This window comes from Globicephala melas, chromosome 1 (assembly GCF_963455315.2).
Source record: "Globicephala melas chromosome 1, mGloMel1.2, whole genome shotgun sequence".
NCBI classification, from domain to species: domain Eukaryota; kingdom Metazoa; phylum Chordata; class Mammalia; order Artiodactyla; family Delphinidae; genus Globicephala; species Globicephala melas.
This window is the reverse complement of record NC_083314.1, coordinates 143,859,533-143,871,698: the sequence shown is the minus strand read 5'-3', so window position 1 is coordinate 143,871,698 and position 12,166 is coordinate 143,859,533. Positions and strand designations below refer to the sequence as shown.

At 36.0% G+C, this 12,166-nt stretch overlaps 1 protein-coding gene across 2 annotated transcripts in view; it reads left to right on the top strand.

Annotated features, from left to right (window-relative positions):
- The window catches only part of SCP2 (sterol carrier protein 2), a 164,703-nt gene that overhangs the window by 19,951 nt on the left and 132,586 nt on the right, over positions 1–12,166 (top strand). The gene's annotated exons all lie outside the window — the stretch shown is intronic.

Genomic DNA, 12,166 nt, shown 5'->3' with positions numbered 1-12,166 from the left:
TTTTGGAAGAAAGCATCTTCCTTCTAGAAGGCTTTGAGAACTCTTCAACTAACCTTTCAAGGACATGCAATTAAAGATAATCAAGCATTAAAGAAACAAGGCACCATAGTTGAGGACCAGGATAAAGAAGGAACAGTAAAAAGTGATCTCTGCAGACCTCAGAAACGAGATTTATTGGATCTAGTTTTAGGCATGCTTGCTATGTTTTAAAAAATAAAAGGCAAGCTTGGAAATACCTCAGGGGTATAAGAAACTGCAAAAAGGGACATTACAGGCATTGAAAAAAAAAACCAAATAGGATTTATAGAAAAGAAAAATGAAATAATTAAAATTAAAAATTCAAAAGATAGGTTTGATAGCTGATTATACATGACTAAAAGAGAATTAGTGAAACTGGACTAGAAGTGATTATTTAGAATACACTATAGAGAGGGAAAAGATTGGAAATTGGCAGGAAGTTATGTTATATGGAGGATAGTGTGATAAGGTATAATAAATGTGTAATTGGAATTAATGAAGTGGTGAGAGAGAAAACACGGTGTAGGTATTTTGTTCATCTTTTCAGAAAATCAGCTCTTAGTTTCATTGATCTTTTCTATAGTCTTTTTATCTCGATTTCATTTATTTCCTCTCTAATCTTTGTTATTTTCTTCCTTCTACTAATATTAGGCTTAGGTTATTCTTCTTCTTCTAGTTCCTTGAGGTGTAAAGTTAGTTTGTTTATTTGAGATCTTTCTTGTTCTTAACGTAGGCGTTTATTGTTATGACTTTCTGTCTTAGAACTGCTTTTGTGGTATCCCGTAAGTTTTGGTATGCTGTATTTCCATTTTCGTTTGTCTCAAGATATTTTATGATTTTTCTTTTGATTTCTTCTTTGACATATTGGTTGTTCAGTAGCATTGTTATTTAATCTCCACTTACTTGAATTTTTTAGTTTTCTTCTTGTAATTGTTTTCTAATTTTAAACCACAGTGGTTGGAAAAGATACTTTCTATGATTTCAATCTTAAATTTATTGACTTGTTTGTGGCCTAGCACATGATCTGTCCTAGAGAATATTCCACGTGTACTTGAGAAGAATGTGTATTCTGTTGCTTTTGGATGGAACGTTCTGCAAGTGACTGTTAAGTCCATCTGGTCTGGTATCTTGTTTAAGGATGATGTTTCCTTATTGATTTTCTGTCCGAATGATCTATCTGTTGATGAAAGTGGAGTATTAAAATCCCCTACTATTATGGTATTGCCATCTATTTCTCTCTTTTTTTTTTGGCTGCGCTGTGCTGGGGCTTTCTCTCTATTTGCAGCGAGTGGGGGCTACTCTTCGTTGTGGTGCGTGGGCTTCTCATTGTGGTGGCCTCTTTTGTTGTGGAGCACGGGCTCTAGGCACACAGCCTTCAGTAGTTGCTGCACGTGGGCTCAGTAGTTGCTGTGCACAGGCTCTAGGGTGCATGGGCTTCAGTAGTTGTGGCTTACAGGCTATATAATAAATAAAGATAAAAATAAAGTAAGGATAATTGAAGATCGGGGAAGACAAGATCTTTCTGGGAGTTGGAGAAAACATCATAAGCCAAGTCATGAATGTTGGAGTGAATATAGTATGTTCAGGGAACAGTTTGAAAAACTGGATTGGAGGGTGGCAGCTGGAGAAGATGCAAAGTAAGATGATTAGGTGTTGCCTAACAGAAGTGCCTAACATTTATGACACATGAAAAATAGATGTTTTTCTTCCATAGTTAATGGTAGGTACCTTGATAACTTTTATTAGAAAATTATTGAAAGCTATAAAATAGTAAAATTCATCCATAGTCCCATAATTTTAAAAAGCATATATATTAAAAGTCCTTATTTGCCTGTTTAATCTTGTCCTTCAGAGGTAACCAGTGTATCTATATCTCCTTTCTTTTTTCCAAGTTTATACAGACATATCTACCTAAGCATTCATACACATATACATGCATATACATGTTCAGAATGTTAAAAAACACTGATATGTTCATGGAGAAGATTAATGATTTTATACATATTGCTTTTTCACATGGCAAATGGACAGCTTTCCTGGCTAGAACATATTGATACTTCCTTATTTTTAACAGCTGCCTAGTATCCCATTACATGGCTGTAGGGTTTTCAATCAGTCCCTTCTGCTCTTCTGATTAGGTTGTTTAATTTTAGTTTTACATGTTCTTTTTTTTTTGCTATTACAGTGTTCCAGTCAACATTCTTGTACATATATCTTTACTTTCTCCAGCCATTCTTTCTTTTTTTTTCCCCCTCCCACCCTCCTCAAGCTATTATTTCTATAGGATAGATTCCTGGGGCAGGCAAGCAACTTAGACAATGTTTTAGCTAGAGATGATCCTGAAGATATTTTACAGCTAAAGTGAGTCTGTGAAGCCCAGAGTGAAGTGATTATCCAGTGACATTGGGCCCAGTTAGCAGTTAATGATTCAACTGAGACCAGATCTTTTAATCCAAATAAACTTCTTGCTGTACCTGGAGAACCTTTCATTTTTCCCCTTCTCTTTCACTATGAGTTTCTTCTCCATTTCTCTTTTATACTTTGTCTTTTCCTCCTTTTTATTTCTATCTGACATGAAATCCTTTTGTTGGCATTTCACTACCCCCCTATTTCCATATACATCTGCACTTCTTTTTTTCTTGCTCATTTTCTTCTTTTCTTCCCTTATTCATTTATTAATTATAGCAATTTGTAACTGAATTTATTAAGATTTTGTATTTAGAATCCTAAATTTAAAAATCAGGTGATTGAACAATCTATTTGAACGTAACAAAAATAACTTGCTGTTTCTGTTTATGGCCCCTAGGTGGCTCTCTATAGCAGAGGGCTTAACTTAACCACTCCTGCATTGCTGTTTTGGTTTCTATCTTTGTCCTATGTCTTTCCCTTCAGATCATGTGTCCTAACTTCCCTTTTTATGGGTATGCTGCAAACAAAGGTAATAATTTCTTATACAAGAGAGAATTATTACCTTGAACTAAAAAGGATTCTTGTTCCACTGGGAATACTATTCACAACAAACAAATATATGTGGCTGCCTACCTGGATCAAATATTTCTGATAAAAATTTAGCATCCAAGTTGAGATGTGTTGGAACCATAAAATATACATGAATTTTAAAGATTTCATATGAAAAAAGAATGAAACTGTCTCAACAATTTAAAAATATTTCTGCATATTTGTGCCAGCACAATACACATAAATGATATTGTTTAAATAAACTAAAATATTAAAAAAAATAATTTTGGGACTTCCCTGGTGGCACAATGGTTGAGAATCCGCCTGCCGATGCAGGGGACATGGGTTCGATCCCTGATCTGGGAAGATCCCACATGCCACGGAGCAACTAGGCCCGTGTGCCACAACTGCTGAGCCCATGTGCCACAAGTACTGAAGCCTGTGTGCCTAGAGCCCGTGCTCTTCAACAAGAGAAGCCACCGCAACGAGAAGCCTGTACACCGCAACGAAGAGTAGCCCCCGCTCGCCACAACTAGAGAAAGCCCACGCGCAGCAACAAATACCCAACGCAGCCAAGAATAAATAAATAAACAAAACCACTCTTACTTTAAAAAAATATATTTTTTTAAAAAAAAATTTCTTTGAAATTATAATATTTTGGATATATTGGGTTAAATTAATATATTCAAATAAATTCTACCTGTTTTTTTTTTAATGTGGCTGCTTGAAAATTTATAATTACATATATGGCTTACACATTATTTTTTTCTTTATTGGCCTGAATGTAGCCAAGAAAGGGACTTAAGAGGCTGCTGCTTTTATGAGATGAAACGGATCTATGGTTCCCGTTGTTGGCACTTCCTACCAGTTAATTTATTTTGGTTAGTTTTATAATTTCTTCAGAGTTGGAATGTTGCCACTCAGTTTGGCCTCTGACCACTTATTTTTCGGTCCATCTAAGCATGTGATTTGATGTGATTTCGATCCTCAGGTCAGCAGCAGGCAAGGAGGGAGTGCTGAAGTCAGCTCTTGGTTGAACTTTAGGCATCAGGGAAAACCTGGGATTGGCTGTTCATAGCACAGACAAACATAGGAAAAATTAGGAGTTACATTTACCAAAGAAGTAGAGGAACATGTGTTCTTGTTTTTTATTTTTTGCCAAAACATCTCTTCATTATCTCTTTAGGCTGAGAACAAGAGCTGTTGCTCTGCTTTTAACTTCCTAGGGTGAACTAAACGTTTTTATCCCCTCAAAATTCAGATGTTAAAACTCTTGATTCCCAAGGTGATGGTATTTGGAGGTGGGGTCTTTGGGAAGTAATTAGGTTGTGAGGGTGGAGGAATCCTCATGATGGGATTAGTGCCCTTATAAAGACAGGAGAGAGTTTGTTTCCACTCTGCTCTCTGCCATGTGAGGATACATTGAGAAGACAGCCCTCTGCAAACCAGGAAGTGGGCTTTCACTAGATGCCAGATGTGCTGACACCTTGATCTTGGATTTCCCAGCTCTCAGAATTGTGAGAATATGTTGGTTAATCCACCTGGTCTATGTATTCTATTATAGAAGCCCAAACTGGTTAAGACATGGGGCAAGGAGCAAAAGAGATATTTCATCCCCAGATACTTAGAATGACAGATGCCAAACTTTTATGAGTGTTTGTATATATGTTTGGAAGGATTTGCATAGTTACTTCTTACATTTTCATGGCCCACTCTTACAGGAGCTGCTTATTTAAAAATTTTTATTTTCCTGGAACTTCCCTGGTGGTCCAGTGGTTAAGACTCTGCACTCCCAATGCAGGGCACCTGGGTTCCATCCCTGGTCAGGGAACTAGATCCTGCATGCCCCAATGAAGATCCTGTGTGCTGTAACTAAGACCTGACACAGCCAAATAAATATAAAAATTTAAAAAAGTAAAAATTTTATTTTCCTTGTTGTAAAAGTCATAAAAAAGGAAGAATACAGAAAAAATAAAGAAGAAATAATCACCTGTAATGACAGTCATCATTAGTGATTTGCTAATTTAGCTAAAAAAAGTCGAGATTGTGCTGTATCTATAATTCGATTTACTTCATTTTCACTTAACATTATTTTTTGAGTATGTCATGTTAAAAATTATTTATAAGCAAAAAATTTTTAATGTCTGCATTACAATTTATCACATGGCTGTATTATAATTTACTTAGGATTGCTCCTGTTATTGGACATTTAGATTTTTATTTATTATTATTGTAAGGTATGCTGTGATGAACACAATTTCAGCAATATTTTTCTGCACTTGATTCTTTTCTTGTGACAGATCCCAAACTGATATTATTTAGTAAAAGATATGAACTTTTTCTTTTAAAGACTAATGACTTTATTATTTTCAGAAAGGAATTCATGCTAATTATAAAGAAATTCAAACAATACAGTAAAATCCAAAGAGGAAAAAAAGTTTTCCCAAATCCCAGTTTCATTAACACTTATTAGGGGTGAGAGAGCGGGAGAGACAGAGAGAGAGAGACAGAGAGAGAGGGAGAGGGAATGAATTACCTTTTCCTTTTCTTCAGTCCTAAGGAGGAGGACCCCACCCTTATGGCCTCATTTAATCTTTGTCTCTGAAAAGCCCTTTTCCCCCCAAATACAGTAACATTGGGGGTAAAGGATTCAACATAACTGTTGGGGTGGAGAAAATTCAGTCCATAGCAATGAAGGTTCCAATTTTGCCACATCTGCCAAAATTTGTTATTGTCTGTCTTTTTTATTACAGCTATCCTAGTAGATGTGAAGCAGTATCTCCTTGTGGTTTTGAGTTGTATTGCCATGATGGCTAATGATGTTGAATATCTTTTCATGTATTAAAGGCCATTTGTGTATCTTTGGAGAAATGTCTACTCAGATCCTTTGCCCATTTTAAAATTAGGTTGTCTCTATATTACGGAGTTGTAAGATATATTCTAGATACAAGTCCTTTATCAGATAGATGATTTGCAAATATTTTCTCCCATTCAGTGGCTTCTCTTTTCAGTTTTTTAATGGTATCCTTTAAGGCAGCAGTCCCCAACCTTTTTGGCACCAGGGACCTGTTTCATGGAAGACAATTTTTCCACGGATGGGGTTGGGGTGGGGTGATGGTTCAGGCGGTAATACAAGCAATGGTTCAGGTGGTAATGTGAGCGATGGGGAGCATCAGATGAAGCTTCGCTTGCTTGCCCACCACTCACCTCCTGCTGTGTGGCCTGGTTCCTAACAGGCAGAGGACTGATACTGGTCCACAGCCCAAGGGCTGGGGACCCCTGCTTTGAGGCATAAAAGTTTAAATTTTGATGAAGTTCAATTGATCTATTTTTTGTTGTTGTTGCTTATGCTTTTGGTGTCATATCTAAGAAACACTGCCAAATTCAAGGTCATGACAATTTACTTTTATGTTTTCTTGTAAGAATTCTGTAGTTTTAGCTGTTACAGTTAGGTCTTTTTTCCATTTTGAGGTTTTTTTTTTTAATATAGTGTGAGGTAGGGATCCAACTTCATTCTTTTGCATGTGGGTGTCCAGTTGTCCCAGCACCATTTACTGAAAAGACTATCCTTAACACCCATTTACTTGTCTTGGTACCTTTGAAAAAATAACTTGATAGGGCTTCCCTGGTGGCACAGTGGTTGAGAGTCCGCCTGCCGATGCAGGGAACGTGGGTTCATGCCCCGGTCCGGGAGGATCCCACATGCCGCGGGGCAGCTAGGCCCGTGAGCCATGGCCGCTGAGCCTGTGCATCCGGAGCCTGTGCTCCGCAATGGGAGAGGCCACAACAGTGAGAGGCCTGCGCACCGCAAAACAAAACAAAACAAAACCAAAAAAACCCTTGATTTTGGGACTTGACTCCGTGCTCCCAATGCAGGGAGCCTGGCTTCAATCCCTGGTCAGGGAACTACATCCCACATGCATGCTGCAACTGAGAGTTCGCATGCTGCAACTAAGAGCCTGCATGCTGCAACTAAGACCCAGCGCAGCCAAATAAAGTAAATAAATAAATAAATATTTTAAAAAAAAACAAACCACACTGTCAAGGGTAAAGACTTAATAAAAATAATATTTAAAAAAATTGATTTTAATTGTGAGAGTTTATTTCTGTACTCTCAATTCTATTCCACTGATCTATATAGTCTTATGCTAGTTAATACTACAATGTTTCAGTTACTGGTTTTTTTTTGTTTTTGTTTTTTTGGACCCACTGTGTGGCAGGCAAGATTTTAGTTCCCCAACCAGGGATCAAACCCATGCCACCTGCAGTGGAAGCACAGAGTCCTAACCCCTGGACCACCAGGGAATTCCCTGGTTACTATTGTTTTTTAGTAAGTTTTGAAATCAGGAAGTAAGAGTCTTCTAAATTCTTCTTTTTCCAGATTGTTTTGGCTGTTCTCTGTCCATTGAATTTCCACATGAACTTTGGGATTGGCTTATCAATATTTGCAAAGAAACCAGTTGAGATTCTGATAGGGGTTGTGTTGACTGTATATCATTTTGAGGAGTACTACCATTTTAACCATCTGAAATCTTCCATTCATGAGCATGGAATGTCTTTTCATTTATTTAAAATAGATCTTTCATTTCTTTCAACAATGTTTATAGTTTTCTGAGTGTAAGTTTTATACTTTTTTTGTTAAATTTATTCCTAAGTGTTTTATTTTTAGTGATGCTTTTGTAAATGGAATTATTTTCTTTCTTTTTAATATTTATTTATTTGGCTGTGCTGGGTCTTAGTTGTGGCATGCGGGATCTTTGGTTGTGGCATGCAGGATCTTTAGTTGTGGCATGCAAACTCTTAGTTGCGGCATGTGGGATCTAGTTCCCAGACCAGAGATCGAACCCGGGCCCCCTGCATTGGGAGCATGTAGTCCTAGCCACCAGACCATGAGGGAAGTCCCTATTTTCTTAATTTCATTTTGAGTTGTTCTTGGCAAGTGTATGGAAATATATTTAATTTTTATATATTGATCTTATATCCTGTAATCTTGATGAACTTGTGTATTCTAATAGATTTTAGTGGATTCCTTAGGATTTTCTATTTGCAAGATAATGTCATCTACAAATAGAGATAGTTTTTCTTCTTTTTTTTTTCAATTTGGTTGCTTTTTATTTATTTTCTTGCCTAATTCCCCTAGCTGGAACTATGTTGAATAGAAATGGTGAGAGCAGACATTTCATCTTGTTTCTGCTTTTATGAGGGAAGCATTCAGTCTTTCACCATTAAGCATGTTATCTGTGGTAGATGCCTTTTATCAGGTTGAGGAAGTTCCCTTCTTTTCCACACTTAAAAAAAATTTTTTTTAGTCAATTAATTTTTGGCTGCATTGGGTCTTTGTTGCTGCATGCAGGCTTTCTCTAGTTGTGGCGAGCGGGGGCTACTCTTCATTGCAGTGCGTGGGCTTCTCATTACAGTGGCTTCTCTTGTTGCAGAGCACAGACTCTAGGGTGCATGGGCTTCAGTAGTTGTGGCACATGGGCTCAGTAGTTGTGGCATGCAGGCTGTAGAGCACAGGCTCAGTAGTTGTGGTGCACGGGCTTAGTTGCTCCGCAGCATGTGGGATCTTCCTGGACTAGGGATCGAACCCGTGTCCCCTGCATTGGCAGGCGGATTCTTAACCACTGTGTCACCAGGGAAGTTCCTCCATGCTTTTTTTTTTTTTTTTTTTTTTTTTTTTTTTTGTGGTACGTGGGCCTCTCACTGCGGTGGCCTCTCCCGTTGCGGAGCACAGGCTCCGGACGCGCAGGCTGAGCGGCCATGGCTCATAGGCCCAGCCGCTCCACGGCACGTGGGACCCTTCCGGACCGGGGCACGAACCCACGTCCCCCGCATCAGCAGGTGGACTCTCAACCACTGCGCCACCAGGGAAGCCCCCTCCATGCTTTTTAAAAGTGTTTTTTTTTTAATCAGGAATCTGTTTAGGATTTTGTCAAATGCTTTTTCTGTGTCTGTTGAGACGATTGTGTGGTGTTTGCCCTTTATTCTATTGATATGGTGTATTACATTAATTGATTTTTAGACATTAAACCAACCTTGCATTCCTGGGATAAATCCCACTTTGTCATGGGTTTTTTTAATGTGTTGTTGATTCAGTTTGCTAGCATTTCATTGAAGATATTTTCATCTACATTTGTAAGCGATATTGGTGTATAGTTTTCTTGTGATCATCATTCTTTTTAATTTTCTTCACACAGTGGGTGTACAGTGATATCTTATTGTGGATTTAATTTGTATTTTCCTAATATTTAATGGTGTTGAGCATCATTACATGTTTTTATTTGTCATTGGTATATCTTCTTTGATGAATTCAATGACTGTTCAAATATTTTGCCCAATTATTAGTTGGTTATTTTCTTACTATTGTGTTGTAAGAGTTCTTTATATATTCCAGATAGATACAAGCTCTTGTTCAATATGTTTTACAAATATTTTCTCCAGCTCTCTGGACTTGCCCTTTCCTTTTATAAATGGTATCTTTTGAAGAGCAAAAGTTTAAAATTTTGATGAAGTCTAGTTTGTTTGTTTTCTACTATTGTGCTTTTTGTATCCTATTTAAGAAAATTTTAAGTTAATTTTTGTAAGTGGTAGGAAGTAAAGATCAAAGTTTAAAATTAAAAAAAAAATGTGTATCCCATATTTCATACAGCCCCATTTGTTGAAAAGATTATCTTTTCCCCATTGAACTGCCTTGACATCTTTGCTGATAATCAGTTGACCATGTAGTGTGGATCATTTTTTGGACTCTTCCTTGATCAGTCTTTATACCAATACTTTACTTTCTTGAATACTGTAACTTTATAATAAGCCTTGAAATCAAATTGGGATGCATATTCTCTAACTTTGTTTTTCTTTTACAAAATTGATTTGGCTATTCTAATCCTTTGCATTTCCATATACATTTTAACAATTGGCTTGTCAATTTCTATAAAAATGCTTCCTGTAGTAGATTTATAGGTTAATACATAGGGATCTCTACATTTTTAACAATATTAAATGTTCCAGTCCATGAAAATTGTTTATCTGTCTTTATTTAGGCCTTTGATTTCTTTCAGTAATGTTTTTTAGTTTTCAATGTGTAACTCTTTTACATATTTTATTAAAAATTTCCCCAGGTATTTCAAGTTTTTTATGTTATTAAAAATAACACTTATTTTAATACCAGTTTCCAACTGTACATTGTATTTTGTGATCTAGCTAATCTCTCTTCCTAGTCTAGTGGCTTTTTTAAGATTCTGTAGGATTGTCTGCATAAACAATCGTATCATTATGTACAAGACAGTTTTATTTCTTCCTTTTCAATCTGTATGCCTTTTATTTATTTTTCTTGCCTTATGATTGCACTGGCTAGGGTCGTCACAACAAATTGAAATAGAGGTTGTGAGGTCATTTATCTTTTCCTTGTTTTTGATCATAGGGGAAAACATTCAGATTTCACTATTAAATATGTTAGCTGTAAGTTTTTCACAGATGTTCTTTATCAGGTTGAGAAAGTTACCTTCTATTCTTAATTTGCTGAGAGTTTCTGTCCTGAGTATATGTTGAATTTTCTCACTTGCTTTTCCTGTACCTATGAGAGATCCTTATTTTGTTTGTTATTCTTAATTTAGTTGGTTAATATGGTGAATTATATTGATTGATATGTGAATATTAACCCATCCTGTATTTCTGGGGTAAATGCTTGGTTGTGATGTCTTATCTTTTATATGTTGTTGGATTTAATTTGTTAAAATTATGCTAATGATTTTTGTGTATATGTTTGTGATGGTGTTGATTTGTTTTCTTTTTTGTTTTAATGTTTATTTACTTTTGATATCAGCATAATGCTGGCCTCATAGAATGGTTGAGAATTGTTCCCTTCTCTCTTTTTTTTTTTATTTAGGAAGAGTTTGTTTATATAATTGGTATTTTTTTCCTTAAATGTTTGGTAGTGTTCACCAGTGCACATCTAGGTCTGTAGTTTTCTTTATGGGAAGGTTTTAAAGTTCAGTTTCTTTAGTAAGTATATTACTATTCAGGTTATCTATTTCTTTTTTTGAGTGGGCTTTGATAGTTTGTGCCCTTCAAGGAATTTGTCCATTTCATCTAAATTGTTGAATTTATTGACAAAAACTTGTTCATATTATTCCCATAGTATCCCCTTAAGGTAGGATCTTTAGATATGTCCTTTCTCTTCTTCTGATGTTGGTAACCTTTATCTTCTCTATTTTTTCCATGATCAGTATAACAAAAGGTGTTTATAAGTCTTATTGATCTTGTCAGAGTACCAGCCCTTGTTTTCATTGATTTTTTTCTCTTTTTTATTTCATTCTACTAGGACCAGCCCTTGTTTTCATTGCTTTTCTCTATTTTTTTTCTCTTTTCTATTTCATTCTACTAATTTCTATCCATTCTACTTCATTCTGCTCATTTTCTGTTTATATCTGCTGTGAACCTTAATATTTCAGTTCTTACATTGGATTTAATTTACTCTGTTTTGTAGTTTATTAAGCTGGAAGCTTAGGTCATTGATTTTAAATCTTTTCAAACATGGGCATTTAATGTTATAGATTTCTTTTAAAACACTGCTTAAGCAGCATACCACAAATTTTTTATGTCATGATTTCATTCTCATTTAGGTCAAATTAGTTAGCAGTTTCCATTGTGATTTCTTCTCTCACCCATACATTAGAAGTGTGTTGCTTAGCTTCCTAACATTTGGGCAGTTTACAGATACCTTTTTGTTACTGATATTTGTTTCTATTTTAATTATCTGTGGTCAGAGAATATACTTTGTATGATGTGAATGCTTTTTCATTTATTGAGACTTGTTTTTTGGCTCCAGATGTGGTGTGTTTTGGTAAATATTCTTGTGCACTTGAGAAGAATGTGTACTCTACTGTTGTTGGGTGGAGTGTTCTATAAATTCTAGGTCAAGTTGGTTGATAATATCGGTTGCCTTCTATATCCTTACTGGTTTTTCTGTCTACTTGTTCTATCAGTTATTGAGAGGGAGGTATTGAGATCTGCTGCTAAATCTGTGGATCTGTCTATTTTTTTTCAGTTTTATCAGTTTTTGCTTCGTGTAGTTTGAGGCTCTCATATTAGGTGTATTAACATTTAAGATTGTTATGTCCTTGATAAATTGACCCCTTCATCATTGTGAGGTGATGTGAGGTGTATTATATCATGAAACTGAAAACGCATTTGT